Source organism: Haliaeetus albicilla, chromosome 4, assembly GCF_947461875.1.
Source record: "Haliaeetus albicilla chromosome 4, bHalAlb1.1, whole genome shotgun sequence".
NCBI lineage: Eukaryota > Metazoa > Chordata > Aves > Accipitriformes > Accipitridae > Haliaeetus > Haliaeetus albicilla.
In genome coordinates, this window is record NC_091486.1 from 24675063 (window position 1) to 24701671 (window position 26609).

Consider the following 26609-nt stretch of genomic DNA (forward strand, 5'->3'; position numbering starts at 1 on the left):
TATTGGTTAAGATAATACCTTATTACATTTCCTGTTTCTCTACATTTGTTCGCCTGCCTAGACTTTAACAGCTGAGTAGACATAAAGCTTCATTAGTCTAGGGCAGAATTGATAATTGAAAAAAGAATTTTGCTACAGAGTATGCGTGAAGGGCAAGAAAACACTCCTGTCACCGAAGCATGCCCCCAAGTCAGAACCGTGTTAGTAAACTATCCGCCTCACACCCCCTGCACACTACCAGGCTCCAGGCTGTGCTTAGTTTTAGCCAACAGGCAGTGACCTTTCCTGTGTTCCAGAATTAGACTAGCAGTAACTGCAGAATAACATTGCTCTGTTATCTTCTACTATTACTGTTGTGGATTTTAAACCAATTCAGAAATTCTGTTGCAGAACTTTCAAATCCAAACTAAACAAATAAGCTTGAAATCAGACCTTAACATACCTAGTCAAGTTTCAGAAGTTATGTTTCCCTGCAACAAGCTGCATATGTGTTGCAATCCCCCAAGTCTGCAGAAGGGAAATCACAGTGTGCATACTTGATAAAGAATGGGAACGATGCAGATGTTACCATACCGTGACTTTTATGATTTCATACATGAAACGTGCCTGACTGCTGAAGACTACTTTCCTATTCAACAGCATGACAGGCAGATACCATGTTTTCCATGGCACTGTACATTTAGTTTCTTGGGAGCAAACCTGCATCACTGTATAATTAGACAGTTATATTTAAGTGCACCTGCTGTGTCAATGACTCTTCTCCGTGCCTTGACATGTCAAACCTGAAATTAGCCTGTGCCTTCTAGAAATGTCTGTAGTAAAGGGTGAGGAGATGCTTTTCTCCAATGTCAAATCCTGCAGGCATTGCACCTGAAGCAGTGAACTTGCATTTAGATGCACTGACCCAATAATAAATCAACACAGTGCTTCATAGTCTTCAGCAAGGCGTACATGGCGTTCTTTTCTATATCAGCCCAAGTTTAACGACAGTGGAAGGACAAAATGGTGTTGAGTTCATATTGGCAAAGGAAACAACTGCAAATGCTCCACACACAGGCATCCTCTCTTTACCTTTCAGTTCTCTCATCTATAACAAGCACCTTTGAAAATCAGGTTGGACAGTAAGGAGCAGAAGGGAAATTCTGCTCTTCCTGTTACCCACACTGCCATTTTGAGGAATGGGAGTAACGGTTTTAAAGTGGCACTGTCAAAACATAAGGAACATACATGTCAGAGAGGATTTGCTCTTTACAAGTGTCAGTCCAGCTTTGCATAAACCCAGAAAAGTAAAACATTAAAATTAACCACCAACATCTTTGACACAACAACAAAAGTAGTAAAGACAAATAGTGGGAATTTATAGCGATGCTATAACTCTGCTATTGAATTAGATGGTAGAACTTCACCTAGCATATTTACTTACTCAGTCTTTTGGTTTAACATATTTAACTACATATAGCATTCCTGGATTACAGCAAAAAGCTGAAACTGCTGAGTGCTCATAATTCCCATTGACTTCCCAGTGGAATGGAAAGGACATCTAGCACTTTGCAGGGTGAGAGTGCAGCATGTTCCTATGCCTGCTTCTGTTCCTAGCTCTCCTGTAGCAGAATCTCCTAATGTGTATTCCAGATGGCTTCTGTTTGAAGTGTCACTCCTCCCAAGCCCAACTGCTAATAAACTCCCTATAGATTACAATCTGGAGGCTGGGAACTTGTGCTTCAGTCTACAGCAAGGAAATCTGTAGGCACTTTAATCTGTTTATTGATAGTTGTAGTGTTATTACATAGACCCACTTAAGGCTGGACTTTACCAAACAGAATCCTTAAAGATTAGAAAGCCACTGATTCAGCTCTATGTATTTATCACCAGTGAGATGACTTAAATTTACAAGCAGCAACTAGTTCGCTGGCAATGAAACAAACACACCAAAAAGATACAATACAATTTTCATGTCCTATCCGCTGCAAGAACTAGTCTCAAAATCAAGTACAAATGAAACCACCTGACTGTGTTGGCTCACTTTCAACATGCCAGTCTCCCTGACTTTGCCAAAGAAATGTTCCAAGTCTCACACTGTGAAAGACAGAATATATGACTCCAGTGGCCCATAAAAAGAAGCAGAGAAAATGTAAAGCTGGCAGACAATGTCATCTACCGGCAACAACTGTATGACTTGATAAATCTTTTCTGTTGTTTCTGCTCCAAAGGTACAGCTTCGAGACCAGAAATATTTGTAACTGCACACATGCACTGCAGTTAAAATGTGCTCTCATATATTTTATTTTCCTAATGAAAAAAATGGAGGGCAAATTTCATACCTGACACACAGGTATGACTCAACAGAAGTCAATGGAACTGCATCATTTGCTGCAAGAATAAATTTGACCCAGAGTTCTCGTTTCATTTTAACTTATCAAGAGAAACCCAGTGCTAAAATTAGCTTACAGTAGAAGTCACATGGTCACATGAATAAATCTCTTCCTGCTAGTTCTGTGAAGACGCCTCTGGCTGTGAACCATAGCCATCTGTGGGCAATAATCCTGTCTATCTAATAAATATCAGGCAAAGTCATAAATTACATGAGGCTGCACTGTACATTAGAATAAAGGAACAATGACAGATGGCAGAAAGCCCATGAGGTCACTGCAGGGGTGAACAGAAGTGTGCAAAATGTAGTGAAGGAACTGCTGGGAAATGGAGGTACATACAGTCTTCAAAAATATTTTGCAAAGGGTAAATAAATGATATGCAGACTGCAAAATATACAGGTAAAGAAACATCCTGTCTCTGCTTCCATCTCACAGAAAAGGAAATGCACCTATATCTTTATGCCCAGACCATTATAACCATTAAGTCTTTGTCCTACCTTGTGGGAAGTGGAGAGCCACATAGTCTGAAAGACACTGTGGAGGGAAATTTTGTTCAGGAGTTATGCAATGCTCCATGTACTTTCTCCACCTGGAAAGTGAAAGTGTCACAAAATGAAGCAGGACAACGATGTGGATGGAAAACGCCTGTTAGGAACAGCTCTAAAATTCACCTGTCTTTTGGAAGAGGTGCTCTTCTGGGGCTCTTCTCAGGCACTGCAGCAATCAAACTGGAATATGTGAAATTAGATTCTGAAACTATTAGAAAGCCTGATGACAGCTAATTAAACTGGCAAAGAACTTTAGATATTGGAACCTGACCTTCCTACCCTAAGTCTGTCTATAGCTTTAAAAATGGAAAATACCTTTGCATCTAAAATTAAACAGCCCTTTTGTAGCAAGCTAGCCTGATACTCTCATTAATCTGGTAATTTTATTTATGGACTCCAGCCTAAGTCAAGTGTATTCACATAGATAGTGTCACCTCTGGATACTGTAGCTAAAGTTGCTGCTCAAAAATGGCTAATTTCAATCCCTGGAAGTCTTAGTGAAATACCTTTATTACTTGGTAGTGACAGAACTTAACCAAAAAAGCAGGAACTCATTGTCACAGCCCCCTGCTTGTTTTTAAGTAGCTGCAATGTTTGTTTGAACAAGGCTCATGGAATACCCAAATAAAACCTTTTTTTTTTCCTACAAAACACTACAGTGGTTTGTCAACTGAACAAATAAATCCTTATGCCCTGCATATCTTGCACAATATGTGTTAAAAGAAAACATCTTGATGATTTCTCAGGTCTACTACATATCATGGCATCAAGGAAATCAGACATTATTCCATTTTAACCAGATTTTCATCTGCTTCTACCTCCTCTACTTACATAGTTTTCTTTACCCCTAAAGATTTTCTTTGCTAGTCCTATGTTAGAGGATTTTTTTCCCCACCTAAGAACATACAGACAAGCAGGACTGAAAACCATTCTTTTGAAGGTGGAAAAAAAATTCTTTAAACTGTATTTGCTCAACATTAAGCTCTAATCACTTGGTTTAAAGACTTCATATTGTTTCATATACTGATTCTCAAGGAACACGGAAAAATACATCAATGGAAATTTAATCTTGATGGAGCCTTGAGGTTTTTCTATGACTATTATAGACACTACTGGCAGATTTTGTACATCACTGACTTCCCACACTTCTCCCTACAGAACACAGTCCCATTTACACTACTCATAACACTAACCCAAAGCCACTGGAGACTTCATAGGCACTGTCTGAAGTGCAAATCCCAGCATACTTCAACGTTAATGTGTTTATCCCATGGATTCATCAAGCTCTGAGTTGATCTTTATAAATCTGGCAGTATTGCTTGTGTGTAACCATGTTAAACACAAGGTAATTTCTGCAGGACTGGGGTCTCACCTCCACTACAGATTTGAATTACATGTGAAAATCCAGTGTCTGCTTTCCAATAGCACTTACAATAGTGTTGCAAAATATCTGATAATTGAAATCTTTCAAAATCCTTCTGGAAGGCTGAAATATCAACAGTTACCAAGACTGAAGAATGCACTGTTATTATTGCCCAAAAAAGAAATAATACATGGGGGTTTTATCAGCCCTTAAGCAGTAAACAAAACGCGCTGGAACATTCAAGCTAATTTCACTGGTTGGGAGAGTAATCACCACCCAGAAAATTAGGACAAAACTTTCTGACTGAACCACAAATTAACTTCACTGCATTATAGAGCTGAGCAATTACACTTTAGATCACACTTTACAAAATCTGAGACACTCATTAAAGGACAGGTGATGGTTTAAGGCAGTTACAAATCTCCTCCTAGGGCACAGGGATCACGTGGTATGTTTAAGTCATCTGGAGACTGTAAAGGGAAAAGTTGTACCCATCTGCCCCCTATTCACACCAGCCAGCAGGCAGAAGCCAGTCCAAAGTACGCACAGATATATATTAAAAGACATGGTCATGGCTGCTGCTGTTTCCTCCTACTTCTGAGGGAAGAAAGGAGGCAAAAATTTTCCAAGCAAAGCTTTGGAAACTCCCAGAGTTGAGACTTTTACATTGAACAATGCATTAAGAATATCTGGGAGGGAAAATCCTGTGCTGGCAGATGGGAGGACTGGATGATCTACAATGGTCTGTTCCATTTTTAAATTCTATCATCAGATTTGTCCTCAAGTACAAACCCTCTAGGAGTTTCTTGGGGGCGGTGCATCCCTCCACAACCCCTACTGCGGGCTCTGGCTTAAAAGCCACAATAGAGTCCTTAGAATCTAACAACAAGAGCTATTCTAGGCACTGGTTAGGAAAATGGGATTTAAAGGAAGTTTCTACTATTGTGCAAAATTAGGGCAAAAAATCTCCTTTCAGATAAGCAACAAAGTATATCAATTCCAACAGTTTGCTCTCCTGCTGTTGTATCCATCATAAAGAAAGACAGTCTTTCTATGGTGAATAAAGGTGATCGTCTAATCAATTAAGATTTCATAGAAAATACGGAACAATTCAGCTGTCTGCCCCACCCTCTTCCCAGGTTGAAACAGGACCTTTCCACTTTACTCTGCATGTCACTTTTGTTAAAATGACAGGCACCTCACAGAAAACACCAAAATATATGTAGAGAGAGAAGAATTCCCATTTTGAGATCCACCATACAAGTGAATGGTTTTGAGCTATGAATTTGATTGCTCTATTCATTGGACAATTGCTTATATAGCATGATATATATCATTTTTATATATGTAGTTATTCCTGTATTACACTCTGATCATGATTACACTTATTTTGATTACACCAATATAAAGAAAAGGTGTTTGTGAAACTGATGTAAATTGTGCATTGCACAGAAGTACTAGTAATATGATTCACGGACCTCACTATCGTCCATGACTGTTCAGTGATTCAGTTGAATATGGTCAGTATTTCCACCAAGCACAATCTATTTCAGGCTACCATGGACTGTGGCAGAGTATTTTTTTTTACAGTTGTTGAAAACAGGCCTTTCAGCTGAAGTCAGAAACTTGATTCCCTTTAGCCCTAGTCATGTAATTTGTTAGTCATTCATTTATTCAATTTAACTTGAAGATATCTTGGAGACTTCCGACTCCTCCACTGAAGGATGAAGAAACACCAAATGTTCATGTGTTGACAGTCTTAAGGCTGATGTCACTCCACAATAACATTAACTTCGTGTTGGTATAGGCTTTATGCAGCATCTTTAGTCTCTAATGACAAGAACAATGCCAGAGCATAGCTACATTTTCTCTTTATCTGGAAATAAGTTGGAAGTAAGTTCACGACTTGTGACCCTTTCATGTTCAGAAAATTTAAGTAGAAAAAGAGGCATAAAAAAATTAAATTTAGAAGGTTAGCACTGAACTTACAATACTTGAAATGTAGTCTAACATATTTTCTCCGTTGCTAGTATTTGTTTACAAGGGTTTGATTGAATAAACAAAAAAGAAAAGATAGAGAAAACAATAAATTAAACAAAGCATGGACTGGTGCCTACATGAGATGCAGAGAAAATACATGGACAAAAAGAAGGAAAAGATATCCTCTAAAAATAAACTATAAGATAAGACATTACAATACAGGTAACATTACACCTTACTTATCCAATCTATAAAAAACCCCAGCATTTGCATAATATACCAATTTTATTCAACTCACCTAGACTTCACACTGTGATTCATAGAACCTGTTGTTCTACTCTGAGGTTACACTGCTAATGCTTTTTAAGTATTGAACTTGCAACACACATTGTTTTACCAAAATATTTCCCTTAAAAAACCAAAGCAATCAGCAAGCAAAGCAGGTGTTTTTGGAGGGTATTTGAAAATATAATTTATTTTACCTGACTTTTCCCCATTCCAGCATTTCCAACCACAAAGACTGTGTCACAGCCAGAAGCGCTTCTAACTATGAAAACTAAAAGTCACAAGATTTTAAAATTAAAGATTACTGATAACCTGACACAGACAGATGTATATTACAAACAACCCTATAGCATTAAAAACTGTAAAAAACCCCAGATTTGTATTAAGGACTTTTTTTCCTGCCATAGAATTATTCTGGAGATTTTCTTTAAGGGCAGAAGAAGGAATATGTACAAAGGAGGGCTGTCTCCTTCTCAGAGGTTTAAACTAAGCTACTTCAGAATGAACTGACTGACATATTGAAGCCAAAATTCTCAAATGATTGCTTTATTTACCTTGACAAGGTTGGGCTAGTGTTGACACAACATTTTCAGATGTTTTTAACTTAGAGGATTATCATGAAGTATACACAGTCCCTTCAAAGCAGTTACTGCCCAATCCTGCTCTTTGCAACAGTGCTCTTTTTATATAGATCACTTGGGATTTATCTGAGAGAAGAGCTAAAAAGGAATCTAGATGTGTTCTAAACACATGCAAAGAAAGGCAGACCTTAAGTACCCTAATGCTTATACTTTCCTGACATAAGCAGACATTCCTACTGCAATTTCAATAAAATGCTATGATCTTAAAATATATACAGCCATGCACGTTAATAGGATGCAGCATAGTAAACCTATGCAGCAGAGATTCTCTGCAATCATACTGCAAGATCTGGCTTACTAGAACTGATGAATACCCTATGAAGATCAGCTTGCTTCAGACCTCAGTTGAATCACAGAGGTCCCTGATCCTAGGCCAGATGAAAATCCACAAAAACAATCTTTAAAGACATCACCCTTTTTCTCTGGAAGTACTTGCAAAATAGAAAATAGCTTAGAGTTTCCATAACTGGCAGCACGAATAAGCAAGCAAGGATTGCAGACAGAAGGGCAAGCTATATGCCTGGTGGGGAGCAGGTCCAATAAGCCCTTCAGATGTCAGAGTCATGAAACAGTAGTACAAAAGTAAAGAAAGGTAGAGGAAACAGTCAAGAGGGCAAAGAGTATGAAAAACCTAGTAACCATGCTGCAAATTACTATCTTATTCTCTCTCCCCATCTGGCAGTCTGTTACTGGATCATCAGATAACAGGACAATTCAAGCCTAGAATGACCTTGTTCTGGATTTAAGTCAATTTCTGAGAGTTGTGTAGCAAATGGATGATCAGCTGGTCTAGCTACTCAGAACAGCACTTGCTGATGTTTTATTCATATTTGTAGCACTGGCCATCCCTCCTCCAGTACTTTTGACACTCTTCCACTTTGATTACTTTCCATCCCATTGAGAAGCTCCGTTAGCCAAGTCCAATTTGCCAACTACGCAGGATTCTCTGAGTCTCATATAAAGTAATTTGAAACATTAGTAACTCTGCTAATTATCTCAGTCATTGCAGTCACCATGTGAGACAAAACAGTGATGCTTGCGGAAGGCATGACTAGCCAGCACTGTCGACAGACATGGAACAGAAAGACCACTCACCAAGCCACAGATGCTTTATTATGTATTGATTTATACTTTATGTGTCTTGGTGATCACTACAGCAATACATGTATCTCGCATGAAAGTCTGTTTAGGGAGCTTAACATGTTTAGGGAGCTTAACATTGGAATCGGTAGAGTGTTTTTATTTTACTGATGAATGGGCATTTGATACCACTATTACTGTTTCCCTGCAAAGGAAATTAATGTGTCAAACCTTACTTTGTGGATGTTGCTATGAATTTCACTGCATCTGTGAGGGCAGTAAAAGAAAGATAAGTATCATTCCAATATAAAACTTGGTTATACAGAAATTAAATCCATGAGTTGATGTGTACAGGAAAACGACTTGCAACATACATCATAAAAAAACAAAACAAAACAAAACACCACAGTCGAAAAGGAAAAAAATACAAAGGTCAGCAGCTAATAGGAATCACAGTAGTTACACCGATTTTTTAGTTTGTGAACAGCATTGTCCTTTGAACTCCAAGCTCCTGTCAGCATCCTTCTATTCCATCTGATCATATAAATCACTTGCATAGATCCTTAGAGTCTCTCATGGCTGACATTAGGTAGCATTAGTTACAAATACTCTGCCAATTTGAAAAGAATGAAGAAATACAGAAAAACAAGGTTTTTATCTTCTCACATAGTTATTTCAAATGCTTTCTATGTTTGCCAGTCCTTTTCCGTACCTGTCACAGCCATTCTCTTAAGATTTGTATTATAAATAAAACTCTGTGTAAGCACACATTTGTCCTACTATAAGAAAATTCTGAAATTACAAAGCTACAGGAAAAGAAAAATGAAGGCTTTAATTTCATGCAACTTCAGAACTCAGACTTGGCATTAGTTAAAAACTAATTGCAAATTCACTATAAGCAGCATATTCTTCATGAACTTTTCTTCAGGAAAGACGATACAGACTGTAATTAAGGATAATTAATGTGTCAGATTCTGATAGCCTGAATCAGAAGCTTAATGCTTTGACCACTCTTTTTATCAACAGGTACTTTACAAGCCTGGCCTAAAGAATTCATTGTCTAGACCAATGTGGCATAAACCAACAAAGCATCACATCTTCAGGGGCAAAAACCCATGACAAAGTTAAACAGTGACCATCAGACTGCAGTATTTTGAGTGTTTTATTGGTGTTTGGGTCCAAATTCAGCATAATATTTTAAGCCTGTGATTAAGGTTCCATTGAAAACAAAGCATTCAGAGCATGTGCCTAAAGTTTGGTATGTGTTTCCATGGTTTTTTGAATGTAGCTAGGCTGTTAAAAAAAAACCCCAAACAACAACAAAAACCCCACAAACAACAAAAGTATAATGCTGTTAGAGATTTTGGCAATTTTTTTCAAGAATACCAGGCCAAGGTGCTGAATAAGTAAAGTCAATACCATCTGGATTTCTAAAATGAAGCTTCCTAAACTGTCATCATTATCTAGATTGAAGTACAACCAAGCAAAGAAACAGCATAAGTAGAGAAATCACGTTTAAAATTCTCTGTGAAACATTATTTTTCAATCACGATTCCTGTTAACAATATTTCATCAAGTCAATTATAGTGCAGTGACAGAACAGACTAGTGACTCTGGTGATTTTAGTGAATTACATGCTGAAAAGTCAAGTATGACAAAAGTTGTTGTGATGAGGTCCATCACTTTGAAGGAGGTGGTCTTCAGCCTCCCTTACAAAAGCCAGCTCTGTCAGTCTCACTAGTGCTTCCTTCTTGGACCCTATATGAGAAGCAAAGCCATATTGCTAATTTACTTTGGGTTAATGGCTTAGGTCTGTAGGCAAGAGTAGATAAAAGTTGATTTAAAATCATTCCAACAGTTAAAGTAGAAATCAAATTCAAGTAGCGAAAAAAGAAAGCCCAGTGCTGTCATGAAAATGTTATATTATTGTGTAATATTCCATTTCACTGTTGTGCAAATCAGATATTAATATAGACACTGGTTTACACATTGAAAGTGTATATATATATACTTTCACATGCATACAAACTTATGTATTTGTGTGTATATGTACATAGGTATACATATGCTATAATTTATTTAAGGGAAAGAAGCAGAAAACCCTATAGGACCTTTTCTTACTGTTACAGCTAGTAAAGGCATTAGCCAGATGTTGAAACTCACAGGCATCAAACAACAGTGATCATTATAGTCTTCAATCACCCCATTTAGAATTTACAATAAGCTAAGCAGAAAACCATTATTTCCACCTCCAATATAAAGTTTTCCTCAGGCTGCAAACAGAGTTCTGCAATGGACTGGCTCACCATCTGTTCTAACTTCAGAACCCTTTTCCGTGAAACTTCCAGCAAGGGGAACAAGCTATTGATGAGACCCAGGAATATAAGGACATCATTAGTTAGTATCATAGTAAGATTAAAATCCCTTGAGGGCTCTCATCAAAACCTAGATTAAAAAGAAACAAAGAAAGAGAGAAAAGACTGACATTATAATAACAAACCATAATATAAGGCATAAAATTAACAAACATTATGAATTAATCATACTTAGACAATTACAATCCATATGGCTAGTTAAACTCAATCTGCTACCTGTAGTGACATAGTCTGGATACTGTATATTCAATGCCAGTGCATTTCTCCCAGGATGTAATTACTTAATTTTGTGAATGAGAAAATGATGTGTAAAAGCCAATGTTTCCATGGATTCAATGCCCCAAGTCAGATAAAATGCATGAATGCTTATCAAATCTCATGACACTTTTTAACCCTATTTCATCGCACTCGTATTACCTTTAGGTATGTAGAGACAGTAAATTCACACTCACTACTAAGGTTAATATAAAAAATAAACTGGGTTCAAAGTTTAGTTTTCTGCAAATAGGACTCTTAAGATTTAGATGCCAATGAATGGCATAAGATTGATGAAATCAGTAATTCTTCTGAAGTTTTTTCATCAGTTGAAGCATACACATTTGAATCCTGAGAATAACCTTTCCATTCCACCTACATTCAAGACAGGAGATTTCAATCTCTCAAAGGACTTGGCCTTGAGATTCTGTTTCAGTCCCCTCTGTCACATATAACACATCATATCTGGTGACATACATTCTAAAATTTGGGATGTTGAGACGTCCTCAAAAAAACAAACAAACAAAAAACCAACACAAAACCCAAGCCAGTTCTTGAATATTTTAGTCCTATGTGGGCTCTGTAAGGAATTTCAAGCTAATGCTTGGTCCTTCCCAATCCCAGTCTTGAGGTCCAACCTGTTATTCTGGAACATCTTGGAAGATTCTCCTAAACCAGTTTACATTCAACATAAGCAAATCGGTTGGGCAATATAACAATATAGTTCATCACTTTGCTCGTACCCTGAACAGACCTGAACTGAAAACTCAGGAACACTAAAGTAATAACATACACAAAAGGGAGTTGTTATGTGGAAAAAGACCAATAGCTACCTCAGATTTATCTCAAGTTTTCTTCCATCTAGTTATTCAGACCAGGCTGCTAGAATGAGGAAAGATGGTATTCTTAAGATGCCTACCAGAGGATTTGTTTTGGAGGGAGAAGAGGACATCACCTTTCACCTACCTCAGAGTGACTTTCCACAATGTTGACAGAACATGTGATCAATGGTAGATGACATTCCTGGTCTTTTGTTGCGGCTTTAATGCTCAACAACCACGAGCTACTTGAGTTTGCTTTTACTGGCACTCAAGTAAAATGTTAAATGATTATTACAAATAGGTAGGATTAGTAAACCACACAGTGAACAGCAATAAAAATGAAACATTTTATGAAATAGTGAGGAGTTAGCAGAGCTATGACAGCAACATGCTCATAGGTCCAGAAATTACCATCTGCTCTTCCCTATTTAAATATCCACAAAGTAATATCAAAACCCAATACAGCGCTACAAGCTCCAGGTTTACTTCAGTCCTTTCATTTTAGGAACACAATCACAACCAAGATATTTAATTACTTTGAGACCCTGGTCATAGAAATCCACATTACTTTGCATCTATAATTGAAAGTGCAAAAGGAATATGTAATGACTGATTGAAATGAACAGACATTTGTTATCCCCAGCATTTTACTAATTTATATCTTGAGACTGATGCAATCAGATACAAAATAAGTTATACGCAATGCATTTCTGGCTTGGGGTTTTGTGGGGTTTTTTTGTTTTGGTTTTTGGGGGGTTTTGTGGGCATTTTTTTTTTTCTTTTGGTTGGTTGGTTGGTCTTTGGTTTTTTTGGTTGGTTGCTTTGGTTTTTGTTTTTTTTTCTGGTGGGCAAGTACAAAGAAATGCAACATTTTCACTTTCCCAATCTCCGACCGGAGAGCATTATTTAGAAAATATGTACTTTTCTTTGGCTCCATAATCTCATTTATCTTCATTATTTCCGACTTGTGACACCTACTACATTATGCAATTCCAGAGAGGATGTTTGGTTTCTTTCATAGACAGTATGATATGCCCTGAATATATTTAAAAGTTACACTGTCATGAGCAAACTAATCCCAGAGACAGCACAGAAGGCTTAGGAACACAAATGGAGCTTTCTCACTGGCCAAGAGCAAAGTCTTGGCTCCAATGGCTATAACCAGTAAATGCTTCCCTTATTCAGTAATACATATTTTATTAAAGAAACCAAAGGGCACTCTAGTCAGTCTAGAGTGATTATTAATGCACATTTTGAATGATTACAATCATTCAGCTTTCAGCCACATGCTTTATAATACCTTGTGAGGAGTGCTGTACTCACCATGGAATCCTGTGCTTGTCATGTCTTATGCTTAATTAAAATAATGTAATCAAAAACCTCACAGAACAAATGTTGACTGAAAAAATTATGCTAATCTTTTATGTATCTACTATTCACGTATTACTTTGAGCAGAATAAGTTGACTAATGTGTTAATAAAATGAAACATACCCAACTATCTTGTCAAATGCTATTTTTATCTCAGCATTTAAATAGATTTGTCATGAAGGGGGTACATTCTGAGTAAAAGGAATAAACACTGTTATGATTAAACATGTCTGACATGATGTTCTCATCTGAGCATCAGGCAATGCCACATGCATAGGAAACTCACACTCATGCAGTTATAAGGCCAATGGCCTTATATCAAAATCAAACTTACAATGAGCAGGACAGCTTGCTTTAATAAGGAGATGCATCTGATTATATTTGCTCTGAATTTGGCCCTGAGCACTCAGGTGAAGGATGTGGCACAAAGCTTGAACCAAGTACAGCCTGGTAGGCTGAACACTGCATTTCACTAAGACCAGAAGAATACAATTCTTGTTTGGAAGGGAAAAACTGAGCAGAATCTTCTCAGTCTCCACAGCTACTTCAGGAATTTATCAGTGTCAGGAAGCAAGGGGAGCCCAGTCCTCTCACACAAGCAGACATGCTTGACTCTCTGCGCCAGGAAGGACTTTGCACTCATAAAAATTGATAGTTAAGGAAAAGGGGAAGAACAGAAAGACTAGTAAGGAGACAGACTAGAGAAGTGGTGCCATTTGTCCCTTTGGAAGAGGCCAGGTAAACCTATATAATTATGCACCCCAGCTTTCTTAGAAAGGACAGGTCTTTTAGCAGCCTTCTTTCCTCTACTCTCTGAAGGCACTGGAAAGAGATAATCAAGACCTGAGCTTATACAGGAGTGTACACTAATGACTTGCCTACTTTCTCTCTTACTGCTGCTGGCATTCAAGTACAATGCCAAGAGTATTTCTCACATTCTTGCTACTGAATATGCTGGGAATCCTCTATAGTCCATTTCTAATGGATACTGCCCTGCCCCCCAAATTCTTTAGTATGCTTGCCTAGCAGCAGCATTACTAGAAAGTTTAATTTTTTATCTCTGGCACCCATTTAGACACGATACAATACAATGTGTAGAGACAGATTAACTTTCTAACAAGTCTCCTTGAATTTGCAGCTCATCTGATGTCAACACTGTTTCACACAGAAGTCTGAAATCACCATTGTATAAGCTCTGCAGGGTGAAAAGAAAACATGAACATGTGAGACAGAGTTGTACTGCCACCATCCTCTCACTATGTTGTTGATTATGAGAATTTCCTAATCCATAGATCAGTCAAAAGCATCAGTGGCTTAATGACAACACAAAATTAATTAACAAGGTATCTATGAGCAATAGGAATGTTTTATAGTAATCTTTTAACATGGACATTTTCAAACTTAAATATGTACAGGAAACAAATTGTTAATACTAGCAATAAAAAAGACAAGATTAAGAAAACCCCATTAGTAATTCACAGATCAATAAACATTTTCTTGTCTTAGATTAAAAGACCATAAACATCTCAGAATTTGATAAGCACAAAAGACTGATTTTATACTAATCCAATTTTCAAAAAAGGAAGCCTACGGGCTTTTCTAGAATAATGCTACAACAAAAAGAGAAAGGCATTAAAATCTGAATTTAGCATATACACACAAGAAAATTTGTGGTAAATCTCTTTTGGAATAGTCAGAAAAAAATCCTCTAATGAAACAATAATGCTTTAGTACTAGATGCCATCTTTTACCTAAATATTTCAGATAATCAAGGGGGAAGAAACTTTCCAGATTTTTTTTTTTAAGTTAAAGAAAAATTTTGCCTCTCCCACACAGTATCACATAGCTCAAATTCTTATTACTGTTAGCTCCTTCACAGTTTTCTGTAATGTGTTTTGCAATGAAATATGCCATTAGATCTTAAAGTCTTACTTGTCTCAAGTCTTTCTAGCAAACTGCCCTCACGTCAGTTTCTTGATCTTCAGCCCTAGTCTTTGCTTATTTCTTCTTAGTGGTAGTTTTACTTTAAGACCTAATGCTATAATTCAGAAAAAAAAAGGGGGGGGGGAGGTTTTTTTTTATATCCACCAAAATAAGAGCTTTGATATTTTCTGGAAGACCTCTGTTTTCTAGATTTACTGCTATGAAAATCTGCCATTTTCAGTAGTCACCTAAAAATCAGAAAAAGGTTACTGTGCCATAAGATAACACAAAAATAAGCCTGAAAAAATCACTTTATTTCTGATTTAACTTTATTCTTTGGCCAAACACCATCCTGCAGTATCTTAACTTAAAGTAACACAACAGAAAGCATATCCGGAGAGATGCAACTGAGTTCATAAAAGCATTCTTATGCTCCAGTTTGGCATAAACTTTTACAGATACTTCAAACTAGTGACGGTAAAAAAGAAAAAGAGTCAGCTGCAGTGATGAGGGCCCAGAATACCAAGATAGACTTTTTTGTGGAGTGTTCTAAACATAGTTCATTTGATTCACAGAGATCTCTGAAAATATTATAGGTACTTCTGTTGCTACATATGTTAGAAGGATAACCCTGTCAGCAGAAAAACTCTAATGGCACATTGCATTTTTCTGATCGATGACAGACAAAGGGATACTTATTCACTCACTGTGAGCTGATAAGAAGTGCACCTTCAAAAGAGGGCTCCATTGTGCCTTTTAAGGCACTTATTTTGGAAACATGCTATTCTAGAGAGATTTAGAAGTAGCCTGCCTTTAGAAGGCTATCCCCCAGAGATTCACACAAGCATAGAATCATTTAGGTTGGAAAGACCCTTAAGATCATCAAGTCCAACCATTAAAGGGACTCGCAATGCCCAGAACTTTATCATAAAGAGCAAGGGATCACATCATGTATCAGACCTGAAGTAACTTCACACATTGCAGACAGAAGCGTAGAATTATACAACAGTTGAGGTTGGAAGAGACTTCTGAAGATCACCTAGTTCAGCCCCCCTGCTTAAAGCGGATCAGTTAGAGCAGGATGCTCAGGACTATGTCCAGTTGTGTTGTGAATAACTCCAAGCATGGGGACTCTACAACCTTTCTGGTCAACTTGTTCTACTGTTTGACTTCTCTGACAGTAAGGTTTTTTTCTTATATTTAAGTGGAATTTCCTTTATTTCCACTTGTGCTCATTGCCTGTCATCCTGTCACTGGGTACCACTGAGAAGAGTCTGGCTCCATCTTCTTTACTCCCTACTATTAGGTATTTATACACATTGAAAAGACCTGCTCTTAGCCTTCTTTTCTCAAGGCTGAACAATCCCAGCTGTCTCAGCCTCTCCTCGTACGTCAGATGCTCCAATCCCTTAACCATCTCTACGGCCCTTCACCGGACTTGCTCCAATATGTCCAAGTCTTTCTTGTACTGGGGAGCCCACAACAAGAACATGGTCTTGCTGCCTTCACCTCACTTCATTTTGTGGTGTCTTATGCCTCTTGCATACTCCTAGCACTATAAGATTTACCATAAAATGATTCACTCTTATTTTATATCTGATCACATATTCTCTGCTTAAACTAGATCTACATTTTTATTTAATGGATGTAAGACTTCATATATCACAACTTATGACAGTTACTTTTAATCTACTTTGCTAAGAAAAACACAGAATAGTCCAGCAAGAGGGTTGTTTAATTTTGTTCAAGAATTTTTGAAATTAAAACAATTAGAACAAGGTAAACCATCATCTGTCAAAGCAGTTCTAATGTTGTAATGTCTTATATCAAGCCCAGTAAAATCAATTATTGCATTGTATTAGATTCAGAAGTAATACAACTCCCTTCTTACAGTAATACAACATACATAATCTCATCAGCAACAGTGGATATATAAATTTAAGAGTATACAATTAATCAATCAGACTATTCCTGAATTAATTATGTAAAGAAAAATCAGCAGGCAAGGGCAGGATTATATATAACACCACACCTCTCTTTTTGTTAACGACACACTTTATGTAATTTGGTCTGATTTGAAATTTAAAACAAAGAATGCGGTCTCTCTAGGGCAAGACCAGTGATGAGTTTTACCAGCATCTTGGTCCCTGAATTATTTGTGTTTATATGAGACATCACTCTTGTGCCCTTTACTTTCACCTACTGTGTGTACCATGGTGCTCTCCTGTGATCGGTTCCACTTGTCTAGCATATTTCAATATATTACATGTAATAGCCATATCTTCATTGCATAGCACTGTCTACTTACCTCTGAAGATCCTCAGGACCCCATTCTGTGACTGCACACTACATTTGCAGCAGCTCTAGGTAGGTCATAAACACATAAGGAATATCAATCCTCATGCTTCATAATATAAACTGTATGCCTGTGGGATGCTGCAAAGAGTTTTCACAGTTATCATCAATGACTGATGACAACATTTTCCACAACTGGAGAAGTCCTATCCTGTATGTAAATTTTTAAACTTCCTCTAAATATTCAGCTCCAGGGCACTAAAGACAGAAGACTGTCCTTTTGGTCTGACCTATAATCTGTTCTGAATCAGCATTTCCCTTCATTTCAATTCACTACTTTGGTAACTATGCTGTGACTCTCCCATAGGCTGCTGATATTAAGACAGAGTCAGCCCGATACCTACAGTTTGGTAATCGCTACAAAATTTAGTTAGCCAGGCCTTCTGTATATGACATAAATTCTTGTTAATTAAGAAGCAGATAAAAAGACCCGGTTCAGCTGACTTCAGCACTGTGTTGACAACAGCGTCTCCTGTTCAGATCATAACAAACTAAGCACATGGAGGTGTGACTACCTAGCTTTCCAGGTGCACTTACTCTAAACCGACACAAAGCTTCAGGTACATAGGATATGATTTTGTCATTGACCTGAGCAAAGGAATTTGTCTATGTCTTCACTAGAGAATAAAGCACTCCTCCTTTTGCCCCTGCCTACTTATCTGAGGAAATATAGAACAAAAATCAGTGGCATAAAGCCAGGGATACTACGTGAATGCTAGCCAAATAAGCTTCAGCAGAAAAGGTTTCTTCCTGTGTTTCTTTGTGCCACCAGATCCCACTGAATTCTAGGCTTACTGCTAGATTACTAAATAAAGTTACAGCTAAGGGAAATCAGGCTGTCAAAAATATTTCATTTAAAAAATATTACAAGTGAAGATTTTATGAAAATTACTTTGTACTTTGGCTCCTTCCAAAAGCAGTATCATTTCAGTGCAAGACAGTCACAGGTTGCAATATTGCCATCTTTTTTAACAATTCACTAATTGCTAGCAGGTTGCCAGATTTGCACACAATCTTTGTCAAACACATTACTTTGTAGTCTATTCACTCAGAATGGCTGAAAACATAGTTACCAGAAATCACCCTAGATTCTTGGTAATTTCTGTTTTCATGTTTTAGCAGGACTCACAGATAAGTGGTGAGATTTGATATATATTTCATATACCTGCAGAAACAGTCTTTATCACCTTAGTATGAATCAGAACTGAAGTTATATGACACAGCTAACTACTGAAGACTTACATATGCTTTACAAATAACTGATTTGCACAAATTAGAAAATACCAAATGGGCAAATACTGCACTAGATTAACCGCAGCTATGTATCTGTTCTCTAACATGGATCAGCACCAGAATCTTTAGAACAAACGCAGCCTACCAATACAGACTAGAAGGGTACATAACGAGACGAAATTCTCTTATTCATTGTACTGTGAAGCAGAACAATAGTCTCTTTGCTCTTTTCTTCCTTTGTATTCAGTGGAACATTAATAGATTTGAACTCATAGTTCATTTGATGAAATTACTGCAATTTTACATACACTCAGTAGTACTACGAAAAAAAGCAAAATCACTGAAAACATACCAACTATATCAAAAGAGGAAAGGTGATCTTATGGAACAGCTGGTCATAGCCACCTACACTGTTAACTCTCTTAGGTGTTTGCAATTGCCTTGATCTTAAGTCCGTGGTTAATGACCCTGCTACTGCCAATCTAATTGTAATGTGACTGCTCAGAAAGATAGAGGCTTTAACCACCAGTGGGAACATTCTGCTTCCACCAGCCTGGACTGGCTGTTGAACCTTTATGTCTGTTATGGTCAAGACAAAATTTTCAGTAGTAGTGACCTCAGCCATATGTTGCCCCTCAGATGAACTGGGTGCAAGTTTTAAGTAGCAATTCGTTATTCATCTGCTTTTGCTTCTGGTGCTAATGACACCTGGCCAGCTTGTACCAGGTGTGCTTTAGGTTCATTTCCTGTTATAGAATAAAGTTCTTCTTTCTCCAGTTGATTTATAAAAATCAAGGAATGCTAGCTGATGCCCCGCTCTTGAAAAATCCATACCTGTGAATTATTCTGCCCATACATTTTCTTCCTTGCCTCCTGCTGACCACAGACTTCAACGAGATACTCAAGTACTTGCAGGGCCAGTCTACTGACTCTAGAAGGGAAAAAAAATACAACCGACTGACTAAACTAGAGTGGTGTTACATAAAACAATGCATTCGAAGAAAGAAAGTATCTGGTTATTATAGTCATCCTCCCTTTAACGAAATTTCAGAGCACAGTGTAACTTGGAAGTGGAGAAGGTCTCTTTAATGAGTGTGGAATAGCACTCTTTCATCTCAGAAGACAGGTTTATGGAGGAAAGTGCACTGCTACAGTCTGATTTTATGACTTCACTGTCAAAGGATACCAATCATATATTTCCTGAACTATGCCCTCATTGGCTTCACATAGGTCTTGCTACATTGAAAAATAAAATCAAGAGAAAAGAGAAAACTATAAACATTTGTACATATATAGCACATGGATTCTATGTGGTTCTGTCTCACTCTGCTGGTTGCTTAGCTTGAGAAACACAGCAAAAAAGGACAAAAACTACTGAGATATGTCAGTCCCCACGACTCCAGACAAATCATTTATCTGCCACAGCTTAGTCTTTCCTAAGGTTTGTTATTTTAGATCGTAGTTTGGAGTAACAATTATGATTGACAATGTACTAGCAGGAAGCAGCAAAATAACTGATATGCAGTTCATTTTCTTTGGAATTACTCTAGTAAGAGTGACTTCACACAAGCATAGTCAACATTTCAGAGGTTTCCGCAGAACACTACTTTGATCAGCTGAAAAATAAGACCTCAGCCAAAACAGCGTAACATATATATTCTTTGGGAAGTCTAGCACTTAATTGTACTTAATGTGTCTGCAAGTCTACCCATGGGGGGGCAGAATCAAAACAGATATTACTCCTGAAAGACAAAGCATCACTAGGGAAGGGTGAGTGACTGACACTGGCTCATCTTGTGGCTCATCTGGCCCAGCAGGAAACATGAAGGCTTCCTGAGGAAAAGCCCTACACACTCTGGCAGTTTGAACCCAAAGAAGGCACAGGAGCCACTCCCAGAGCAGGCTTCATGCCAAAATAGATGGTTTCCTCAAAAAAAAAAAAAAAAAAAGTTACTCTGGTTGAGTTTTCAAGTTTTTTGTTGATTTTGTTGTTGTTGGGGTGTTTTTTTAGCCTAAGTTGTCATTTCCCAGAGGTAAGCGTGTAAAACTGAACATAGGCTAACACTTTTTGCTAGGTTAAAGTCAGAATGCCACACTTGCAACACTCAGCTCTTAGCCATGCACTGATTAATATCATGCCGGTTTCTGGTTTGATCTGCCATTTCCTTTTATATTGCCTTTAAGAAAAAGAGACGGTCACCAAAACGAGGTTTTTCCTGCTGAACTGGTGAGTACTGGCACATAGACAGACATTTTCCATCCTCAGTACAACAAAAAGCAGAGAATTAATTTAAGCTACGTGTAGATCCATCTGTGAAAAAACGCACTGTGAGTATTCTTTACCACTTTAAAGTTGTCATGTGTTTTTCAAGATTTAATTTTTCAGATGATCACAGATTAAAAAAAAAAACAAAAAACACCACACATTGATTCCTTCATAAATATGAATTTGAGGCAAGAATGTAAGTATCCCTGATGCAGCATGGTTCCTACTGATATCAGCTTAAGATCTGACTGTATATTGAAATCTTGTTTCCCTTTGAAAAATTCTGAACTCCCAAAGTGAGTGCAGAGACTATCCTAGGGGCTTCATTCAATCGGGTATGAGTGAAAATGACTCTCCTCAGTCTATCACCACAAGACAAGAGAATCTGAAACAGGAATAAAAGGAGAGCTTGTTTGAGAAGCTACTGATTAACAGTACAGAAGTATCTGAGCAAAAAAGTGCCTTATCATCTGGTATACCACCTCTCCAACAAAAGAAGATTAAGAAAAAAAAAGGTCCTTTACTGTTATCTCTGGCAGAGAAGCAGATACTTTTGCCTTGATGGCTCTGCATCCACCTGGAGACCTGAGCTGCTTTAAAAACATCTTTTTCCTTTCTCCCCACGTTCCACTTTAGCAGGAGGATGTTGCTTCATATCACTTGCAGTGGATATGTAGAGGGACAACTGTCAAAAATCAAGCCTCCTTGTTTTGATCTACTTAAAAGTATTGACTTCAGGATAGGCAAGAGCATACTCTGAATCATGTTTCCTTCAGTAATTAGGGTTGATAACATTTTTAGTAAAGGTGAGATCATCCAGATAAACTAATGCAAAGAGGTAAGATCTTTTTGTTTGGTTAGAATAACAGAGCAAGTCTCAAGGCAGAAGATGGAAAATGTCTGCTATCAGTTAAATTACTGTTTTATCAGACTTTTGATTTTTTCACTTTAGCTAGTGTACAAGTAGCCTCATCTTTTTAAATAGTACAAGGAGGAGTACAGATCAAAGCCTTAGACAGATGTCATCTCATGCTGGTAGTTTTCCTCTGTATTCTGCACTTGACCTGAGTAAGAGTTACTCTGAAGATCCACAAAAGGACATGGAATATCATGAACAGAATTACAAAATATTTCACACACATAAAATGAAAATGTTCTAAGTGTACTCTTTCTGTATTCAGTTGTAATCACTAAATATGAACCAAAGTTAGAGAAGGGAGAGCAGAAATGGGCTTGGAAAGAACAGCATCATTTTGATTGTGATGCTCCATGAGAAAATTCCACCACACATATACCTTCTGTCATTAGGTGTTTCCATAATTCCATCCACAGTGCTGTTTTTCCCCAACTCTCCAACCACAAAACCATCTTACTCAGGAACAGCATATGCCAGCCTCCCTCCAAATATAATAAAGTGGGAGTTTCTCCTCTTTTCTTACTACATGTAAATGCTCTTGAAGAACTCTCACCTATTCCTCTGTATTCATTTTGCCCCACCAACTTTTTCCGGCCTCAATCAAGGCAGATTTCTTTACTTCCTACCTACTGATATTTTTCACCTGCTTGAAGAAAGCCCTACTCCTATTTATCAATCTGTGTTCTTTCATCTCCCACTCTAGCAGGCACCAGTGGTTCTCCTTGCTTGCTCTAAATCTCCCAGGCTCATTAGTCCTCTTCTCCGCCCTTGATCTTCATCTTCTTCACCTCTGTGATTGTCTTCCATGTGCTTTCTGATATCTGTGACTTTCTGAAAACCTTTTCCCTTAGCACTGCAGTACTTCTGCTTTCTTCTGTGACCATCTCCACATGATCCTCTAACCCTGCAGTATTTCTTGTTATTGCTGTAAACTGCTCACCTTGTACTTTGCTTGCAGGTCTGCCTCCATTGGCTTCTGAGGAATCAGGTTATTTCTTTTGTCCTTTCCTGATCAAGATGCTCTATCTTTCTGCCTTCTGCTCCATGAGTCGTCCTCCTTTGTTTGTTCTTGTACACCTCTCCGACACATTGATCCCAGAGCTTTACTAAGAGATAATTGATTATATCTCCCTCTTCCCATTTGGTGAAATCTAAGCAACCAAACTTCCCTGTCTTTTCTCATCAGCTGTTTTTATCATGTGCAAGGAGGTTATTGTTCTTATAACTACTTCCAAAATTATGAAATTATATTTGGAGAGTGATAGCACTGTATTAAGCTGCCTCCTCTATTAAGTAAGAGGACTAGCATTTTTAAAAAAATTACCCACCACAGTTTCCTCTTCAAGCTCACCAGAAACTTTCAGTAGATAATGGAGAAACATGTTTTACAATTGTATTTCTAATTTCATGTTATATTTGTTCATGCTTTTAGGGTTGTAGCTATTTGGAAAGTACTGCAGAATATGATTTCATTAGGTCATTTCTACTGCCATGGAGAACAAACCTTGCCGTAAGCTTTGGAGACAGACATTTTTGCTATACACACAGTAGTGGTGCAACTTAAGAGCTACCAATGCAATATTGCCCACTCTGTATTTCAGATAGCTTCAACTCATAACTTAGGGCTGAAGGGATGAATCAATCCCCATGTCTGCTCAATACCTTGACCTCTTTCTTTAGACAAAAAAGGCCAGCAATAGGGCTTCTGGAACACAGACACCTATGCACAACCACCTGATTGTCTCCCCACTTAATTTTTTTTTTTATTATTATTATTTTTTTACACTCTGTAACAAGGCCATGACAGTTTACGGAACATAAACTCTTCAAGCTGATATTAACATGACAGAAACACTAACAAGATACAGTGATTCCATGTTTCTGGCTAAAATATTTTTAGTTGAGCTATGTGAAGACACAAACAATAACAAGTACACCCATTCTCAGACAACCTCTTCTACCACCTATGGATGTCAACAAGAGACTTTTCATTGACTTGGAGCAGGTCCTAATTAGTTGGGAACAGCACGTGCATGCTCCAGCACTCAGGGGATGAAATGGTTTGTTAGCAGAGCACATGGTTTTGATTAGTGGTCTAATGAACTAATGCCTCAAATCAACAGGAAATGCAGCATCTGGTCAATGTTTCATTACTTCCTTAAGCCCCAGCCACACCTTACTACCCCCTCCAGCTCTCTTACGCTATATCCCACTACACAAGAATGTTAAGGAAGTAGTTATTTAGAAGAAAAAAGTAGATATTAATGTATTAATTACTACAAGTGAGACACGGGGAAAGAATTGTTGCTGTTTCTGATATTCTGTGAAACAAGTTTCTGCCAACTGAGGCAAAAATCTGAGGTCTTCTCTAGTTTTAACTGTCCAATATTTTCTTCAGCATGTTCTTTAAATAACTGGCCAGAGTTAATGATGTAAAACACATTTATTCATTCATAAACCTATTTGTATCTAGTAGTTGTTGAAATACTCTTTGCTGACATTTACATGCTATAACATATTGAGATGGTTGTATCTGTGGTAAATAATTTTACTTGTTTTTTACAGACCCCCCCCCAATCCCTACCCAAAATTCTAATTAATAAGGATTCCATATTTCCACACAGCTTGTCAGTTTGATTATTTAAGTACTTATTCAGTGTACTAAAGACCCTAATCACCCCTTCAAAGCATGCAGTTCTATATAAGGCCTGTCTGAAATACATAAGGATCATCATCATCATAATAGCATGGCAGCTGTGCTTCCTATAAGCCAGAAAAGTTGGTCCTGTATACAACAGACACACCTCAGCTACTGTGTGCCATCTGCCTAGTTAGCGGTTAGACAGCCACAGCAGATAGAAACAGCTGCTCCTGACAATATGAAAAACATCAGTACTTCCTTAAAGGCTTTGGCAATGTGGATAAACAATTTCAGTGAAAAGAATATTTTAAATTGCTGCAAATTTTCGATGCAACTGCTATTATGCATCACACCACAACAAAGTGATTATGCTCAGTAGAATGGATTTGTTCAGCAACTGTAAGAGTGTTGAGGGGTTTTTTTGTTGGTTTTCCGGTTTTGTTTTTTTCACAGTTTTACAGAATACCAGTTAACAAGGCTAAAAGACCATTGTCCTGGACAAATAGGTTTCATGGCACACTACAATAATTTACAGTGCCTTTTTTTCCCTATTTTATTCTTTCAAGTAAAACAATTTTTTACTTTCATGAGTTTATTGTGGACTACACCTTGAGCTATTTATTTAGGTCATTTATGTAAAGACTGGATTTCTGAGAAACCTCAATACTGTGTGTCTGGCCTACAGCAAAATTATTATTTACAATAAAGCGAAGCATTATTATACTGAACTCCTTAGCATCATGGAGGGGGGGGGTGTTTGGAAATGGGGGGAGGCAGGGCAATCCTTGCTCTTGGCAGCCAGGTGTTGCCAAAAGGTGACTTCTACTATGAGTAAACATGTTAAAATCCAACATGTAGAAGGATGACAGGCTATAGAGGATGGATGAATAGATATACACTACACACACAATTCATACCTACATTTTTTTTTCTCTTCTCCCTTGTTATTCCTCATGAATAAACAATAAAGCTCTAGGTATCTGACTCTAGAATGAAGCTGTCCATTCAAACTGGGGGCTCTGTGCCCCCTTTGGAGGTCAGAACCATCCCTTGCCTGGAGCTGGCTGCAGACAGAAGGAGTGGATGATACAACAGCTATCTCTCACCTGCCTAACCATGCATAAGGGAGCAGACATTGCACGGTGTCCCTCACCACCTCCTTCCCGTCTGAGTGGTCATGGTCTGAAGATGGAGTAGCAAATTACTGTAAATAGGCCTCAGCATTGCTGAAGTCAGGCATGGAAAGAGTTAGCAGTACAGGCTCCACCTCAGAAATTGATGAGGAAATGAAACATATTTATTAAAAAAAAAATAGAACGCTGTCTGAAAACAGAACACAATTGCTGTTTTATATTTTGTATGTATTAAACTTTCAAGCTATCTGCAATAACTGCGAGGTTTTATATTAATTGTGAACAGATCAGTAATTGGAGGCAAATTAATGAGAAACCTGCTGTCACATTACAGCATACATTTTTAATGGATGTCTTTAAACATTTGGACAAAATATCTATATATTTTTAAATGGTAATTCTTTAACTGGTAAACGTAATTATCTAACTCTAAAGCAAAAAATATAAAAGGACAAAAATGGATTGAATCAAAATATTCTGTCATTGCTATACATAAGCCACCAGAATATCTTTTCAACAAATGAAATTATTCTTTATTTTATGCTTTTAAAAATGCATTAGTGTAATTGCTCTGCAACAAATTACCTTCTGTGCTATAAGCGTGGCTACAACATCCCTTGCATGTACATCAATTGTGCATATTGTCATGATGTTCTGATGATCACCAGGGGTGAGTTCCCCTAACAGCATGTTTATAAGGGCATTCAGTTGAGCAATCTGCAAAATAATTATATTTCAATGGAGATATTACACTGTGGGGAAAAAAAAACACTATTATATGTCAAGTGCTAAATGGAGCAGTTATAGAACCAAGACACATTTATTGGTGCTTTTAATCAAAGCAAATAACTTTTGCAAACTAATAATGGTGGTGTTTTCTTACAATTTTAATTTGATTCCTTAATAACAAAAATACACTTTTCAGCTGGTGCCCAGAACTTAATTTCAGAACAGATAAATACTAGTCTGATAGTGCACTTGGAATGCTAGTCTGAAACTGCACATGTGATAAAGCTACTAGATGTTTAAAGTATCACATGTATACTTTTAAA